Consider the following 16586-nt stretch of genomic DNA (forward strand, 5'->3'; position numbering starts at 1 on the left):
GTATGTGCTGATAGTCCTTTCGACTGCAGCGTTTTTGAAAAATATAACGTTATCCATCGAGAACTACAAAAGTTGTGCTACTTTTCTCAAAAACATTGATGCCCTGAATTTAGCAGGCCCTATCGACAGATCAGCTGGAAAAAGTTTCTGCACACGCCACGGTCACTGTGAAACGGAGTGACATGATACAATGCTGGCCAAGATGTAGCTACAAACAAACTGATTTAAATGGTTTCTAATTTGGTCCGAAATTCGTTTTCATTGCAAGTGAAAGCATACTGTTGGCTAGCTAGCGAGTGTTAGCTAGTAGGGTCTGTGTAGTAATATTATTCGAATCAGATAATCCATTTGCACTGCTAGTTATAACCTAATGTTAGATAGCTAACGTTGAACCTAGTTGGTTAGCTTTAGCTGCCTGCAGATTCATATGACAATGTTTGTATTGGTAGAAGTATAATTTGGGATTATGCTGGTTCATTGTTAAATTAGCTAACTAGCTACATGTCTAAACAAATTACTCCACTTTGCCAGATGATTACATGACATAAAGTTAACCAGGTGTGTCTGGGGGTGATTACGGCCATCTAATGTATTTCATGAACATGTGTACATGTCTAGACAATACTGACCCACCCACTTAGCGAGTTGTGGTTGGGGGGTGGATATAGCATTTATTTCACATGACCCATCAATTTAGACGAATGTGTCTGGTTAAGAATCATCTAATAATTATAAAATATTTATAAAATATTTTTATCTGGACACTTTCTTTTTTTGACATTTCTACAATGCAATTAACAATTTTACTGTACCGTTTACACCTTCTGTATCCTGTGCATGTGATCAATAAACACTGCTAGCCGCGGCCCGCTAACGTTAGCTGTCTAGAGCACACCGGACTGTTAGCCACTATACCTATTTTGCCAATTGTCTTGGTTTACCACATGAAGGCCTGCTGATCCGTCTGCCAACATATTCAGCGCGAGGGGGCCATAACAGATTTTCTTCCGTCGCAGCGTCCTTCTAAGGCCCTTCTGCTAGCTGCTAGCTCGGGCCTCTAGCTGACTGAAGCCACTCTGTAACGGCTTTCCTCCTCCTCTTCATCCGAAGAGGAGGAGCAGGGATTCGACCAAAACGCAGCGTTGTTATATGACATGACATTCTATGTCTGTTTAAGGGTGACCTGATATGGCTCTCAATTAGAGGCAGGTGGTTTTCATTTCCTCTGATTGAGAGTCATATTAAGGTAGGTGTTTTCACACTGTTTGTTGTGGGTGGTTGTCTCCTGTGTCAGTGTTTGTCGCGCCACACGGGACTGTCTCGGTTTATGTAGTCTGTTCCTGTTCGTGAGTTCTTCGTGTATTTATGTAAGTTCCATGTCCAGGTCTGTCTACTCCGTTTTGTTATTTTGTTAATTATTCAAGTGTTTTCGTTTCGTGTTTTTTCGTCTTGTTTAAATAAATCATGTCATATAACAACGCTGCGTTTTGGTCGAATCCCTGCTCCTCCTCTTCGGATGACCACAATACGACCAAGCGGAGTGGGAGAGCGCAACAAAAGAGCCAGGTGATGTGGAGGTTAACCGAAAGTTGTTTTGAATTTAAGAGCTCCACTCTTATTCCACAGGCATACTCATTTGTTGACTTCTGTAAACGTAAAAGCCTTGGTTTCATGCATGTTAACATTAGAAGCCTCCTCCCTAACTTGGTTTTATTCACTGCCCTAGCACACTCTGCCATCCCGGATGTCCTAGCCGTGTCTGAATCCTGGCTCAGGAAGACTACCAAAAACACTGAAATTTCCATCCCTAATTATAACATTTTCCGACAAGATAGAACTGCCAAAGGGGGCGGAGTTGCAATCTACTGCAGAGATAGCCTGCAGAGTTCTGTCTTACTATCCAGGTCTGTACCCAAACAATTCAAGCTTTTACTTTTAAAAATCCACCTTTCCTGAAACAAGTCTCTCACTGTTGCCGCTTGCTATAGACCACCCTCTGCCCCCGGCTGTGCCCTGGACACTATATCTGAACTGATTGCCCCCCAACTATCTACAGAGCTCATGCTGCTAGGTGACATAAACTGGGACATGATTAACACCCCGGCCATCCTACAATCTAAGCTTGATGCCGTCAATCTCACACAAATTATCAATGAACCCACCAGGTACAACCCCAAATCTGTAAACATGGGCACCCTCATAGATATCATCCTAACCAACTTGCCCTCCAAATATACCTCTGCTGTTTTCAACCAAGATCTCAGCGATCACTGCCTCATAGCCAGCATCAGTAATGGGTCTGCGGTCAAACGACCACCCCTCATCACTGTCAAACGCTCCCAAAAACACTTCAGCGAGCAGGCCTTTCTAACCGACCTGGCCCGAGTATCCTGGAAGGATATTGACCTCATCCCGTCAGTAGAGGGATGCCTTCCTCACCATCTTAATAAATAAGCGTGACCCTTTCAAAAAAAATTGAACCAGGAATAGATATAGCCCTTGGTTCTCTCCAGACCTGACTGCCCTTGACCAGCACAAACACACCCTGTGGCGTTCTGCATTAGCATCGAAGAGCCCCCGTGATATGCAACTTTTCAGGGAAGTTAGGAACCAATATACACAGGCAGTTAGGAAAGCTAAGGCTAGTTTTTCAAGCAGAAATGTGCATCCTGTAGCACAAACTCAAAAAAGTTCTGGGACACTGTAAAGTCCATGGAGAATAAGAGCACCTCCTCCCAGCTGCCCACTGCACTGAGCCTAGGAAACACTGTCACCACCGATAAATCCACTATAATTGAAAATTTCAAGAAGCATTTTTCTATGGCTGGCCATGCTTTCCACCTGGCTACGCCTACCCTGGTCAACAGCCCTGTACTCCCCAAGGCAAATCGCCCAATCCTCCCCGATTACTTCTTCACCCAAATCCAGATACAGTAGCTGATGTTCTGAAAGAGCTGCAAAATCTGGACCCCTACAAATCAGCCGGGCTAGAAATCTGGACCCTCTCTTTCTAAAAGTATCTGTCGAAATTGTTGCAACCCCTATCACCAGCCTGTTCAACCTCTCTTTCGTATCGTCTGAGATTCCCAAAGATTGGAAAGCTGCCGCGAGACACTCTAGACTCAAACTGCTACAGACCTATATCTATCCTACCCTGCCTTTCTAAGGTCTTCGAAAGCCAAGTGAACAAACAGATTACCGACCATTTAGAATCTCAACGTATCTTATCCGCTATGCAATCTGGTGTCAGAGCTTGTCATGGGTGCACCTCAGCCACGCTCAAGGTCATAAATGATATCATAACCGCCATTGATAAGAGACATTACTGTGCAGCCGTATTCATCGACCTGGCCAAGGCTTTCGACTCTGTCAATCACCACATTCTTATTGGCAGACTCAACAGCCTTGGTTTCTAAAATGATTGCACCGCCTGGTTTACCAACTACTTCTCTGATAGAGTTCAGTGTGTCAAATTGGAGGGCCTGTTGTACGAACCTCTGGAAGTCTCTATGGGGGTTCCACAGGGTTCAATTCTCGGCCCGACTCTCTTCTATGTATACATCAATGATGTCGCTCTTGCTGCTGGTGATTCTCTGATAAACCTCTACGCAGACTACACCATTCTGTATACTTCTTGCCCTTTGTTGGACACTGTGCTAACTTCTCATGGCTGGGGGCAGTATTGAGTAGCTTGGATGAATAAGGTGCCTAGAGTAAACTGCCTGCTACTCAGGCCCAGAAGCTAAGATATGCATAATATTAGTAGATTTGGATGGTAAAAACTCTGAAGTTTCTAAAACTGTTTGAATGATGTCTGTGAGTATAACAGAACTCATATGGCAGGCAAAAACCTGAGAAAAAATCCAACCAGGCAGTGGGAAATCTGAGGTTTGTAGGTTTGCCTATCCAATATACAGTGTCGATGGGGTCCTATTGCACTTCCTAAGGCTTCCACTAGATTTCAACAGTCTTTAGAACCTTGTTTCAGGCTTCTACTGTGAAGGATGAGGGAATGAGAGCTGTTTCAACCAGGTATCTGGCAGAGTGCCATGAGCTCACACAGGCGCGCCCCCGTGAGAGGTAGCTGCGTTCCTTTTCGTTTCTAAAGACAAAGGAATTCCCCGGTTGAAACATTATTGAAGATTTATGTTAAAAACATCTTAAAGATTGATTCTATACATCGTTTGACATATTTCTACGAACTGTAATGGAATTTTTTTACTTTTCGTCTGGCCTGTGCGTCATGAATTTGAATTTGTTTTTTTTAACTAATCGCGCGAACAAAAAGGAGGTGTTTGGACATAAACTATGGACTTTATCTAACAAAAAAAACATTTGTGGAACTGCGATTCCTGTGAGTGCATTCTGATGGAGATCATCAAAGGTAAGTGAATATTTATAATACTATTTCTGACTTCTGTTGACTCCACAACATGGCGGGTAACTGTATGGCTTGTTTTTGTGTCTGAGCGCACATAACACGTCAATGTAAACTAAGATTTTTGAATATGAACTTTATCGAACAAAACATACATGTATTGTGTAACATGAAGTCCTATGAGTGTCATTTGATGAAGATCATCAAAGGTTACTGATTCATTTTATCTCTATTTAAGCTTTTTGCGACTCTTCACTTTGGCTGGAAAAATGGCTGTTTTTCTGTGACTAGGTACTGACCTAACATAATCAGATGGTGTGCTTTCGTCGTAAAGCCTTTTTGAAATCGGACACTGTGGTGGGATTAACAACAAGTTTACCTTTAAAATACTTGTATTGTTTGAAGAATTTTAATTATGAGATTTCCATTTGTAACTCTGAACTGCTATGCTTTATATTGGCCAGGTCGCAGTTGCAAATGAGAACTTGTTCTCAACTAGCCTACTTGGTTAACCTGTCTAGGATGAGGGTGCCGCTAGCGGCACTCCCCCCCACCCCCACTGAAAAACCAGTGCCGCGAAATTCAAAAAAAATTTTTTTTTTTAATATTTAACTTTCACACATTAAAGTCCAATACAGCTAATGAAAGACACAGATCTTGTGAATCCAGCCAACATGTCCGATTTTTAAAATGTTTTACAGGGAAGACACAATATGTAAAGATGTACATCTATTACCTAAAAACACATTAGCATAATCCACCATCTTTTATTTGTCCACCAACACCAGTAGCTATCACCAATTCGGCTAAACTAAGATATTTATAGCCCCTAACCAAGAAAAAAACTCATCAGATGACAGTCTGATAACATATTTATGGTATGGGATAGGTTTTGTTAGAAGAAAGTGCATATTTCAGGTAGATGGCATAGGTTACAATTGCACCCACCGTCACAAATGGACTAGAATAACTACATAGAGCAACGTGTTAACCTACTTACTAATCATCAAACATTTCGTAAAAATACACAGCATACACTAATCGAAAGACACAGATCCTGTGAATACAGACAATATTTCAGATTTTCTAAGTGTCTTACAGCGAAAACACAATAAATCGTTATATTAGCATAGCACATAGCACATAGCAGCCCAGCATTGATTCTAGCCAAAGTGAGCGATAACGTCAACATCGCCAAAATATATTAATTTTTTCACTAACCTTCTCAGAATTCTTCAGATGACACTCCTGTAACATCATATTACACAATCCATATAGAGTTTGATCGAAAATGTTTATATTTAGCCACCAAAATCATGGTTAGACAATGTGAAATGTAGCCCAGCTGGTGAGAAAATGTCCGTGCGCCATATTAGACAGTGATCTACTCTTATACATAAATACTCATAAACGTGACTAAAAAATATAGGGTGGACAGGGATTGATAGACAATTTAATTCTTAATACAATCGCGGAATTACATTTTTAAAATTATCCTTACTTTTCAATACAGTTTGCGCCAAGCGAAGCTACGTCAAAAAACATGGCGTCCTAAGCCACTAACATTTTTCGACAGAAACACGATTTATCATAATAAAAATGTCCTACTTTGAGCTGTTCTTCCATCAGTATCTTGGGCAAAGGAACCTTTCTTGGGTCTAATCGTCTTTTGGTGGAAAGCTGTCCTCTTGCCATGTGGAAATGCCAACTGCGTTCGGGATGAACTGGAAGCGTGCCCAGCAATTCACAGCGTTTCAGAAATAAATGTCCCAAAATCGCACTAAACGGATATAAATTGCTATAAAACGCTTTAAATTAACTACCTTATGATGTTTTTAACTCCCATAACGAGTAGAAACATGACCAGAGTAATATTACTCCCTCCACTAATGCTTGGAACAAGTGCGGGTCGATGTCCTCCAGGCGCATTACGCAGCAAGAAAAGAGTTCCTAGCTACAGGGTTTTTTAATTTGTAGTGCCTGTGAACGTGCAATCGACCCCATTCAAATCGTCATCACGTAAAGGCATCCAGGGGAAGACGTAAGCAGTGTCCGTATACTCATAGCAATAACTGCGGCCTTTTAACTGACTCCAGATCAGGGGCCAACATTTCTGAAATCTGACTCCATGTCAGGGAAATTGCTGTAGAATGGGTTCTGTTCCACTTAGAGACAAAATTTCAACTCCTATAGAAACTATAGACTGTTTTCTATCCAATAATAATAATATTATGCATATTGTACGATCAAGAATTTTGTGGGAAGCCGTTTCAAAAATTACACGATTAGCATAAATAGTGACAACAGCGCCCCCAGCCTCAACAGGTTAAATAAAGGTGAAATATTTTATTTTTTTAAAGTCTGGCAAGTCAGTTATTTTACCAACTGAACTGAGAAGTTATTTTACCAACTGACCTGAGAGCTAGCCAGCTTACTGTTTTTATTTTAAACATCAAGAGATGGCAGAGGCCTGGACATGGATGAAGATGGCAAAGGATCACAAAAGTTTTTCCCTTGTGGTTAATTTCAAGGTGGGCTATCCCTGTTGACTGTAGTGAGCTTCATGCACCCTATACGCTTAGCTGCATGGCTTCACCCAGATGGGTGCTACATGTTTTATATACTCGGCGGAGTATAAAGTTACGCCTGGGGCAAGAGGTGACCTGACAGCTGACTTGTTTCCCCCCTGGATCTGATCATCATTTCGCCTGGTCAAGTCTACATCTGGGCCCTGGTTGGAAAAGACGTGGACGGCGTGGGCGAGGAATTCTGGATCGCACACAGGAATGTTTTCTATTGTTATTTTAATTAAGAGTCTTTGGAATTCTTGATGTAATGAAAGAGCTATACAAATGAAATATATTACTATTAACCTAAAGCACTATGGTGTACATTTAAGGACATTCTCAGCCTCACTAAGCTTTGATCAGCACTTACTATATGGGCAGCTTTTACCCACACTGTGAGGACATGATGCCGTTAGGAGTTCTACACTGTATTTCCAACTATTTTTCTCAGGCTGATCTGCATGTATTTCCTGGGCTCCAGGAAACCCTGTGCACAGCCTGTAGTGAGTCTGTGCACGCCCCGCCACACACACACACACACACCACACACTCAGTAACTACAGTCCCAATGAGGAGCTGTGTTGGAGCTGAGGAGAGAAGGCTGGGAAGAAAAACACAAGAAGTGGGGGAAAAACTCCTGATATTTGCCTAGGCTGGATGAGGTGCTATGACGTGTTCATCTGTCTCTCAATTTATTTATGAAATTATTTTATTTAACCTTTATTTAACTAGGAAAGTCAGTTAAGAACAAATTCTTACCAAATTCCTACCAAAAGGCAAAAGGCCTCCTGCGGGGATGGGGGCTGGGATGAAAAAAATATATATATAGGACAAAACACACATCACGACAAGAGAGACAACACAACACTACATAAAGAGAGACCTAAGACAACAACATAGCATGGCAGCAACACATGACAACACAGCATGGTAGCAACACAACATGGCAGCAGCACAACGTGGTAGCAGCACAAAACAGGGTACACACATTATTTGGCACAGACAACAGCACAAAGGGCAAACAAGCCACAACTATCAGTAAGAGTGTCCATGATTGAGTCTTTGAATGAAGAGATTGAGATAAAACTGTCCAGTTTGAGTGTTTGTTGCAGCTCGTTCCAGTCGCTAGCTGCAGCGATCTGAAAAGACGAGCAACCCAGGGATGTGTGTGCTTTGGGAACCTTTAACAGAATATGACTGGCAGAATGGGTGTTGTATGTGGAGGATGAGGGCTGCAGTAGATATCTCAGATAGGGGGGAGTGAGGCGTGAGAGGGTATAAATAAGCTTCAACCAGTGGGTCTTACAACGGGTATATAGAGATGACCAGTTTACAGAAGAGTATAGAGTGCAGCGATATGTCCTATAAGGAGCATTGCTGGCAAATCTTATGGCCGAATGGTAAAGAACATCTAGCCGTTACTATTCGAGAGGACCCTTACCTGCCTGATCTATAAATTACATCTCTGTAATCTAGCTTCTTGTCAATAGGGGGAGCTGTTAGCACTATTTTTTTCTTGGTGTTGCCAAATTAAACTGCCTCGTACTCAATTCTTGCTCGTACAATATGCATATTATTAATTCTATTGGATAGAAAACACTCTTTAGTTTCTAAAACCGTTGGAATTATGTCTGTGGGTGAACCAGAACTCTTTCTGCAGCTAAATCCATGACAGGAACTGCGAAGGTCTGAAAACGAAGCTCTGTTCTCAGATCAGTTTAAAGCTCTGTATGTATCCTATGGGTCGACATGAACTGCACCCGCCTTCCCCTGGATGTCAGTAACCAATGAGAAGTGGAAGGACTTTCTACGTAGTTCTCAAAGTTTATAAAAGGCCAAGGAACGAGGGGAGCTCTCTTTTCGACGCTCGCCATTATGCAAAGAAAGACCTCAGGATGACATTTTGAAACGCTCAGTTATCGAACTTAGATATATCCGTCTGTATTTTAATTCGATATAGGTGTTAGAAACATCATAACGAAGCTATTTTAAACCGAGTTATATCAGTTTATGCGAGTATATTGCTATTTTCGGAATTTCCTCAGTATTGCGTTTTGAGGATTTGGGCATGTTGGGGCAAAATAGCTATTGTTAGCTGCTAAATCCGAAGTTGAAGGCGGCGTTTTACAACCAAGCAACGATTCTTTTGGACAAAGGACCACTTCGCCAAGATTCTTGCTTCTGAAGCTAAGCAGGGTTGGTCCTGGTCAGTCCCTGGATGGGAGACCAGATGCTGCTGGAAGTGGTGTTGGAGAGCCAGTAGGAGGCACTCTTTCCTCTGGTCTAAAAAAATATCCCAATGCCCCAGGGCAGTGATTGGGGACACTGCCCTGTGTAGGGTGCCGTCTTTCGGATGGGACGTTAAATGGGTGTCCTGACTCTCTGAGGTCATTAAAGATCCCATGGCACTTATCGTAAGAGTAGGGGTGTTAACCCCAGTGTCCTGGCTAAATTCCCAATCTGGCCCTCAAACCATCATGGTCACCTAATAATCCCCAGTTTACAATTGGTTTATTCATCCCCCTCCTCTCCCCTGTAACTATTCCCCAGGTCGATGCTGCAAATGAGAACGTGTTCTCAGTCAACTTACCTGGTAAAATAACGGTAAAATAAAAATAAATAAAATAAATTCTGATGGAAGCTCGTCCAAAAGTAAGAGCTATTTATGATGTTATTCCGTATTTATGTGGAAAAATGTAAACGGATTTGTCCGCCATTATTGCGGCACTAGTCTGGCTGTAACGCACACTGTATGTCTAGTAACGTTAATTTTAAAAATCTAACTCAGCGGTTGCATTAATAACTAATGCATCTTTCATTTCATGTCCAACCTGTATTTTTTTTGTCAAGTTTATGAATAGTTTTCGATAAGATTAGGTGCCTTTCCAAAATGGCGCCGGACAGATTGCTTGATTTTTTGCCCACTAATCACGTTGTGTAACCACGAATTGTGCGGCTAAATATGCACATTTTCGAACAAACTATATGCATTGTGTAATATGATGTTACAGGACTGTCATCTGAAGAATTCTGAGAAGGTTAGTGAAAAAATTAATAGCGTTTGGTGGTTTCTAACGTTATTGCTATTTTTGGCTTGAATCAATACTACTGTGTGACTGACTATTGTAGTAAGCTAAGATAACGCTATATTGTGTTTTCGCTGTAAAACACTTAGAAAGTCTGGAATATTGGCTATATTCACAAGATCTGTGTCTTTCATCTGCTGTACGCTGTGTATTTTTAAGAAATGTTTTATGATGAGTAATTAGCTAATACACGATGGTCTCTGTAGTTATTCTAGTCGCTTTGGGGAGAGTTGGGATGGTGGCTGCAATGGTAAACTCTGATTTATACCTGAAATATGCACATTTTTCTAACAAAACATATGCTATACAATAAATATGTTATCAGACTGTCATCTGATGAGGTTGTTTCTTGGTTAGTGGCTATTTATATCTTTATTTGGACGAATTTGTGATAGCTACTGATGCAGTAAAAAACTGATGGAGTAAAAATAGTGGTGTCTTTTGCTAACGTGGTTAGCTAATAGATTTACATATTTTGTCTTCCCTGTAAAACATTTTAAAAATCAGAAATGATGGCTTTATTCACAAGATCTGTATCTTTCATTTGGTGTCTTGGACTTGTGATTTAATGATATTTAGATGCTACTATTTACTTGTGACGCTATGCTAGCTATGCTAGTCAGCTTTTTTACTGGTGGGGGGTGCTCCCGGACCCGGGTTTCTGAGGAAGTAGAGGCTAGCATGGGTAGGATGGTCATCCGAATCAGGGTTAGTTTGGCAGCTGGGGTGAAAGAGGAGCAATTACGATAGAGGAAACAAAGTCTAGATTTAACTTTAGCCTGCTGCTTTGATATGTGCAGAGAGAAGGACAGTGTACAGGCTGAGGAATAAGTGGCCGAAAGATCAAATACCTCACGAAAACAGATAACTGAACACTGTTTAAATTAGTTTTAATGAAAATCAACAAAGCTGTGCCAGGTCAATCTCATTTGTCCAAGAACATTGTGATTATAATTATGAGCACCTTGTGATGAGTATAGTGGCACAACAAGGCCAGGATTCAATCCGATCGTGGACTTGGACAATGTGCCATGTAAAGGTAATTGCCTTAAAAACCTGCATTGCGGACAATAATTTGAAATTGATGGAACACACGATTCAGTTTAAATCAGTGCAAAAATATACCTGTCAGCTTCAATCAACACTTTCTCTGACCCATGTGCGTAATGCATCATGGATCATTTGTAAATACAGTGTATTTACTTAAAATTTAATGAATCTTTTCATGTTATCCAATGCCATCAGCGGTTTTGAGAATGCATTTTAGTTGAGGACAATCATTTTGAGCTCAGTGCCTGGGGATCTGACATTGTGTCACGCCCTGACCTTAGAGAGCCTTTTTATTCTCTATTTTAGTTAGGTCAGGGTGTGACTAGGGTGGGTATTCTAGTTTTTTGTATTTCTATGTTGGCCTCCCAATCAGAGGCAGCTGTCTATCGTTGTCTCTGATTGGGGATCATATTTAGGCAGCCTTTTTTCCCACCTGTTGTTTGTGGGATCTTGTTTTTGTATTGTTGCTTTTGAGCCCTACATAGCTGCACGGTCGTGTGGTTTACTCTTTATTGTTTTGTTGCTGGTGATCATTAATAATATATGATTAACCTACCCCATGTTGCATCTTGGTCCCACCATTCTTAATACGACGAGCGTTACACATTGGTAGGTTCCCAGAGTTATCTCCTCCCCAATTACACACCTGCTTACAATGAATGATACCACTTTATACAGGAGCACATGAGTTGCTATGAATACTGAAAGGGAGTCACATAGAACACTATATGAACGTGAGAAAGGGCACTATGAATCCATTATGCACAAGGGTTCGTAGCAATAACAATCTGATGATGACAAGGCTATGGCAGGCAGAGCATCTACACCACCCCCTAGTGGCCGTTTATCTACATTCATGGGCTGGGGTAATGGGCTTCTCTGTAAAAAAAAAAATGCATCCCAATGGGCTTCCATCTGTCTCACAGCCAAGCAAAACTGATTGCATATTTTATTGTGGGTTCTGTTTTCCAAAGGGGCTGAAATAAGTTCTCTGGCGGGATGAGGGGAATTTTATATATCTGAATATGGCTCTTTAGTAGGACTTTGAAACAAACAATCCATTTGGCTCTGCACACTGAGAGCTAAAGATATGTTTTTGGACAAGCAGCTGCTCAGGCAATTTGGCAAAATCCATTTTAAAGTGTGAATCTTTTCTGAGGCCCATAGAATAGATGTAGTATACAGTATACAGCAGTGACGGTACATGGGATTTATATGTGAAATTGTCTATAGTACAAAAGCAATATCTCACATATATGTTTATTTTGTACAACATTTTCGTACTTGATCAAGGCATTTATGTTTCATGGAATGTTAAGAATTGTTCAAACTGTGTTTTGATATGTTTAAGGAGAAGCCTGTGGAGATTCTCAGGAAGTGGAGACAGTGTACCCCAGTTCAAGCCATACGTACTTCATTCAATTCTGTGTCATTTGAATGACTGTTCGCTCCCCATGCCTCATAAAGAGAGGGAGGAGAACTCCCTTGTCTCCCTTGTCTCAGTGAGACTGGATGAAATAAAATCCACACAGAATAAACACACAGCCAACCAGGCACCACCTCAAGTGGCACGTTCTGCAAAATCAATAAATTATGAATACAATAAAAGGTGCAGGCAATTACACCCCTTATAGGCATACAAGTACTTCACATCCTCTAATTGCAGCTGTGAGGCCTGCACAGCGGCACACACAGCTGGGATGCTTGTCCAAGCAGAATGTTCAGACACACACAGCACTACAGTGCCAGTGATGTTTGTCCCAGCAGTGAACCGAGGCTACACCACCACCGAAGCCTGTGGTCCACTCCATGAAGGCCCTGGGTGGACGAGGGGCTGACGGACTACATAAAAGGGTGACACAGCTCGGCTGGAGACAAGACACTACATTCTGCAGATTGGGACCAAGCTTTCTCCGCTCTGCTGTGCTTGGCAGCCGATCACAAACACACACACACACTGCTGTCCTGGCCCCACGCCACCAGCCCCCATCACACAGACACCCCTCACCAAACCCCCTGTCCTCCAACTCCCTAAACCCCTACATAACGAGTCATGGTGGGGAAGCTTTGTAAGTTAAACGACATTAAACACACTCTGGGAAAGATAATAACAGAGTGAGCAGATGTAAACAAGCAAACAGCGCCGCGAGAGTCGCCCACTGAGGCGCACTGTGGAGAGACCGGTCCTTGCTGTGAAGTTGAGCTGATAGCCCAGGGCCGTGAGCCTAAGAGACTTTCGTAACTGAATCGAGACTCTGTGGGGACTGACCATATGAGGACCAGACCTGGGTCGTGTTCAGTATGCACGAAATGGAAGAAACTGTCAAAAACGGGGAGGTACTATCGGGACATCTCCAGGAAGAAAAACTCATTTTCGTTTTTCCGTTTCACAACATTTTGGAATGTTTTGATATCATGTGCCCTAATGAACATGATCCTGGGTTTTAATATAAGCTGGTCTGGCACAATGGAACCAATGGAATAGTCCCAAAAGCGCAAATACCACCCATCTGGCACTCAAGGCAGGCTCAAGAAAACACTCAAACTATTTGAGAGATACTTTTTACACCAGTGTTATTCATGGATTACAATGAGGAGGACTCAGCACCCTATTTTAAAGAAAATAGTTTGAATGAGCAAGTTGTTTGCTTTTTCTTGGTCCTTGGTTAGAACATGTAAACAGCGATGTGATGGTCTGAGTTAGGGGTTAACCTCAACCACTGGAAATGTCCCTGAAGCCTCACCGATATCTCTAGATCTGAGGCTCCAGCATCTCTTGTCCTACAAAGCAGGAGAGCTGAGGGCTTCGCCAACAATGTGGAATAATGGAAACTGTTCAAAAGTAGTGTATACACATCCAATAGATCTCCACAGATGCAGGGTACACATATACAAATGGCATAGAAAAAGAAGGAAGAGGAGAAGTTTAATAGGACTGAAATGTCAGGAGCAATGTGACAGTGTGTTGGGTACTGTCTTCTTTTTCATTATGTGAACTTCAAACCCTGAGACAGTTGTAAAGGCCCACTCCATAACACAGCTCATTTTAACTCCTGAAATCATGCAGATGCCAAAGTGTATCACTTCATTAGAGGTACAATCTGTAATATTTACTGCTGTTCAATGTTTATTTTAATTATTGATGCAGTGGAGGTATAACCATCGATTCTTCAATAACCCAAAATATAAGGCGTTGTTGGGAAAGCTACTCTGAAAATATAGTTTACCAAGCTACTATTTACTTCACACCAAAAGACATTATACTACTCGTACAAAAAAATAAATGATTGGCTTACTTCACCGACATTTTATTTAATAAAAAAAAAAAAAGTAGTTTGTAGATCCAGTAGTTAGCTACACCACTATATGGCAAAAAAAGTATTTAACTACTGAAAACACTATCGAGATTTGAATTTAGTTAAACTACCACCAAGCTACTGAAAAATGTAGTTAAATTACTAGTTGAAGGGGCCTCCCGGGTGGGGCAGTGGTCTAGGGCACTGCATCGCAGCGCTAGCTGTGCCACCAGAGACTCTGGGTTCGCGCCCAGGCTCTGTCACAGCCGGCTGTGACCGGGAGGTCCGTGGGGAGATGCACAATTGGCCCAGCATCGTCCGGGTTAGGGAGGGTTTGTCTCATCGCGCACCAGCGACTCTTGTGGCGGGCCAGGCGCAGTGCGCGCTAACCAAGGTAGCCAGGTGCACGGTGTTTCCTCCGACACATTGGTGCGGCTGGCTTCCGGGTTGGAGGCGCGCTGTGTTAAGAAGCAGTGCGGCTTGGTTGGGTTGGGTTGTGTTTCGGAGGACGCATGGCTTTCGATCTTCGTCTCTCCCGAGCCCGTACGGGAGTTTTAGCGATGAGACAAGATAGTAATTACTAACAATTGGATACCGTGAAATTGGGGAGAAAAAGAGGTAACTTTTTTTTATTTTTTTATAAATAAATAAAAATTACTAGTTGAACTACACAATATACTGAGTGTACAAAAGATAAGGAACACCTTTCTAATATTGAGTTGCACCCCCTTTTGCCCTCAGAAGAGCCTCAATTCCTCAGGGCATGGACTCTACAAGTTGTCAAAAGCGTTTCACAGGGATGATGGCCCATGTTGACTCCAATGCTTCCTACAGTTGTGTCAAGTTGGCTGGATGTCGTCTTCCCTCCCTTAGCCCTGTTAAATCAGTATACAGTAAACTTGTCCCCACTGTCTACTATCTTATCAGGAGCTGGTCTCTGTCTGTAACCTCCACTGTCTGCCTCATCTGCTCTGACTTCAACAGCCTGTGTCACCTTGCCTCTCTGCAATCCACACGTTTGGCAATTGGAAAATGGGAGGTACATGGGGAGTTGCGAAAGGAGCTCTGGGCCCCTCCCTTCAACCCTTGCTCAAACCTTTTCACAAATCTGAAACACAACTGGATAGGTATAACTCCAGCAGCTCTATATCTATTGTCCAGTTACATTAACATCCTGTCACCTATCCATTTCTATCAGATCCATGAAGCGGATCAAACTAGGGTAGAAGGGAGGAGTTTCTGGAATGAAACACAGCCCTGGAGAGTAGGAATTACAAAGCTGACCTGCTGCTGCTTCGCCTCTTCCTCCCAGGGTCCCCCTTTGTCTAGACAGCACCCTGTTATCAGTCCCGCCGAAACACTAATCAGCGAGTGTTTGCTTTCTGGTCCCAGCTTCCAATCCACTAGCGACAAGACAGGAAGCAGACTTACGGTCCTCCCTCAGAATAGAGGCGGTATGTGCTTTCTCAGCGTCCTCCAACGATGCCAGACTAAGATGAGAGGGAACAGAAGCTTTCGCTCTCAATCCACTCAGCTTCTAGTTTTATGACAGTGATTTTTATTGTTAGTGTTCTACATTTGGACCTTCTGGGCTAACAACCTTCGGTTAACCCGTCTGGTTCTTAAAGCATTTAGCGATGCATGGCTGTCTGCGTACTTCCATAAGTATGGTTGCTGCTATAAAGTTCACGGGTGCAGCAAGTACTGTACAGAGTAAAGTATTGGATAATTAAGATGACAATGGTGAAGCGTTTTCTAATGACATACACTTATGCGTAGGTAGTTAAGCACATTGTATCACTTATAATGGCTTATTAATTAATTTGTTAAATGAAGTTGTTGTAATATCTTCTTGCTACATGTCAGCACTGTGACCTCTGACCTAGCCTTTCCCAAGAGGAGCCCGATGACACTCCTGTCACCAACTCAACATGTCTAATCTTTCCCCTTGATCTGAAGTCTAAGTCATCAGCAGTAGTTTTCTGCTGGTGGAGTATATTTCAGACCCGTACTTTGTTTACTCTTTGCCACTGAAATTCCAAGAACAAAGTGAAGTGGTAGTAAAACTTGCCCCTCCACACCCAGATGACGCCTAGCCATTTTGATCTGGAGTGGCTCAACAAGGGCAAGTCATTCAAAAATGGCGTCCCTTGGAAATAGATTTCACTCAAACAAGGTTAGACATCAACTGGCAGGAGAATCTATGTCG

The sequence above is a fragment of the Salvelinus fontinalis genome, chromosome 16, assembly GCF_029448725.1.
Source record: "Salvelinus fontinalis isolate EN_2023a chromosome 16, ASM2944872v1, whole genome shotgun sequence".
Lineage (NCBI taxonomy): Eukaryota > Metazoa > Chordata > Actinopteri > Salmoniformes > Salmonidae > Salvelinus > Salvelinus fontinalis.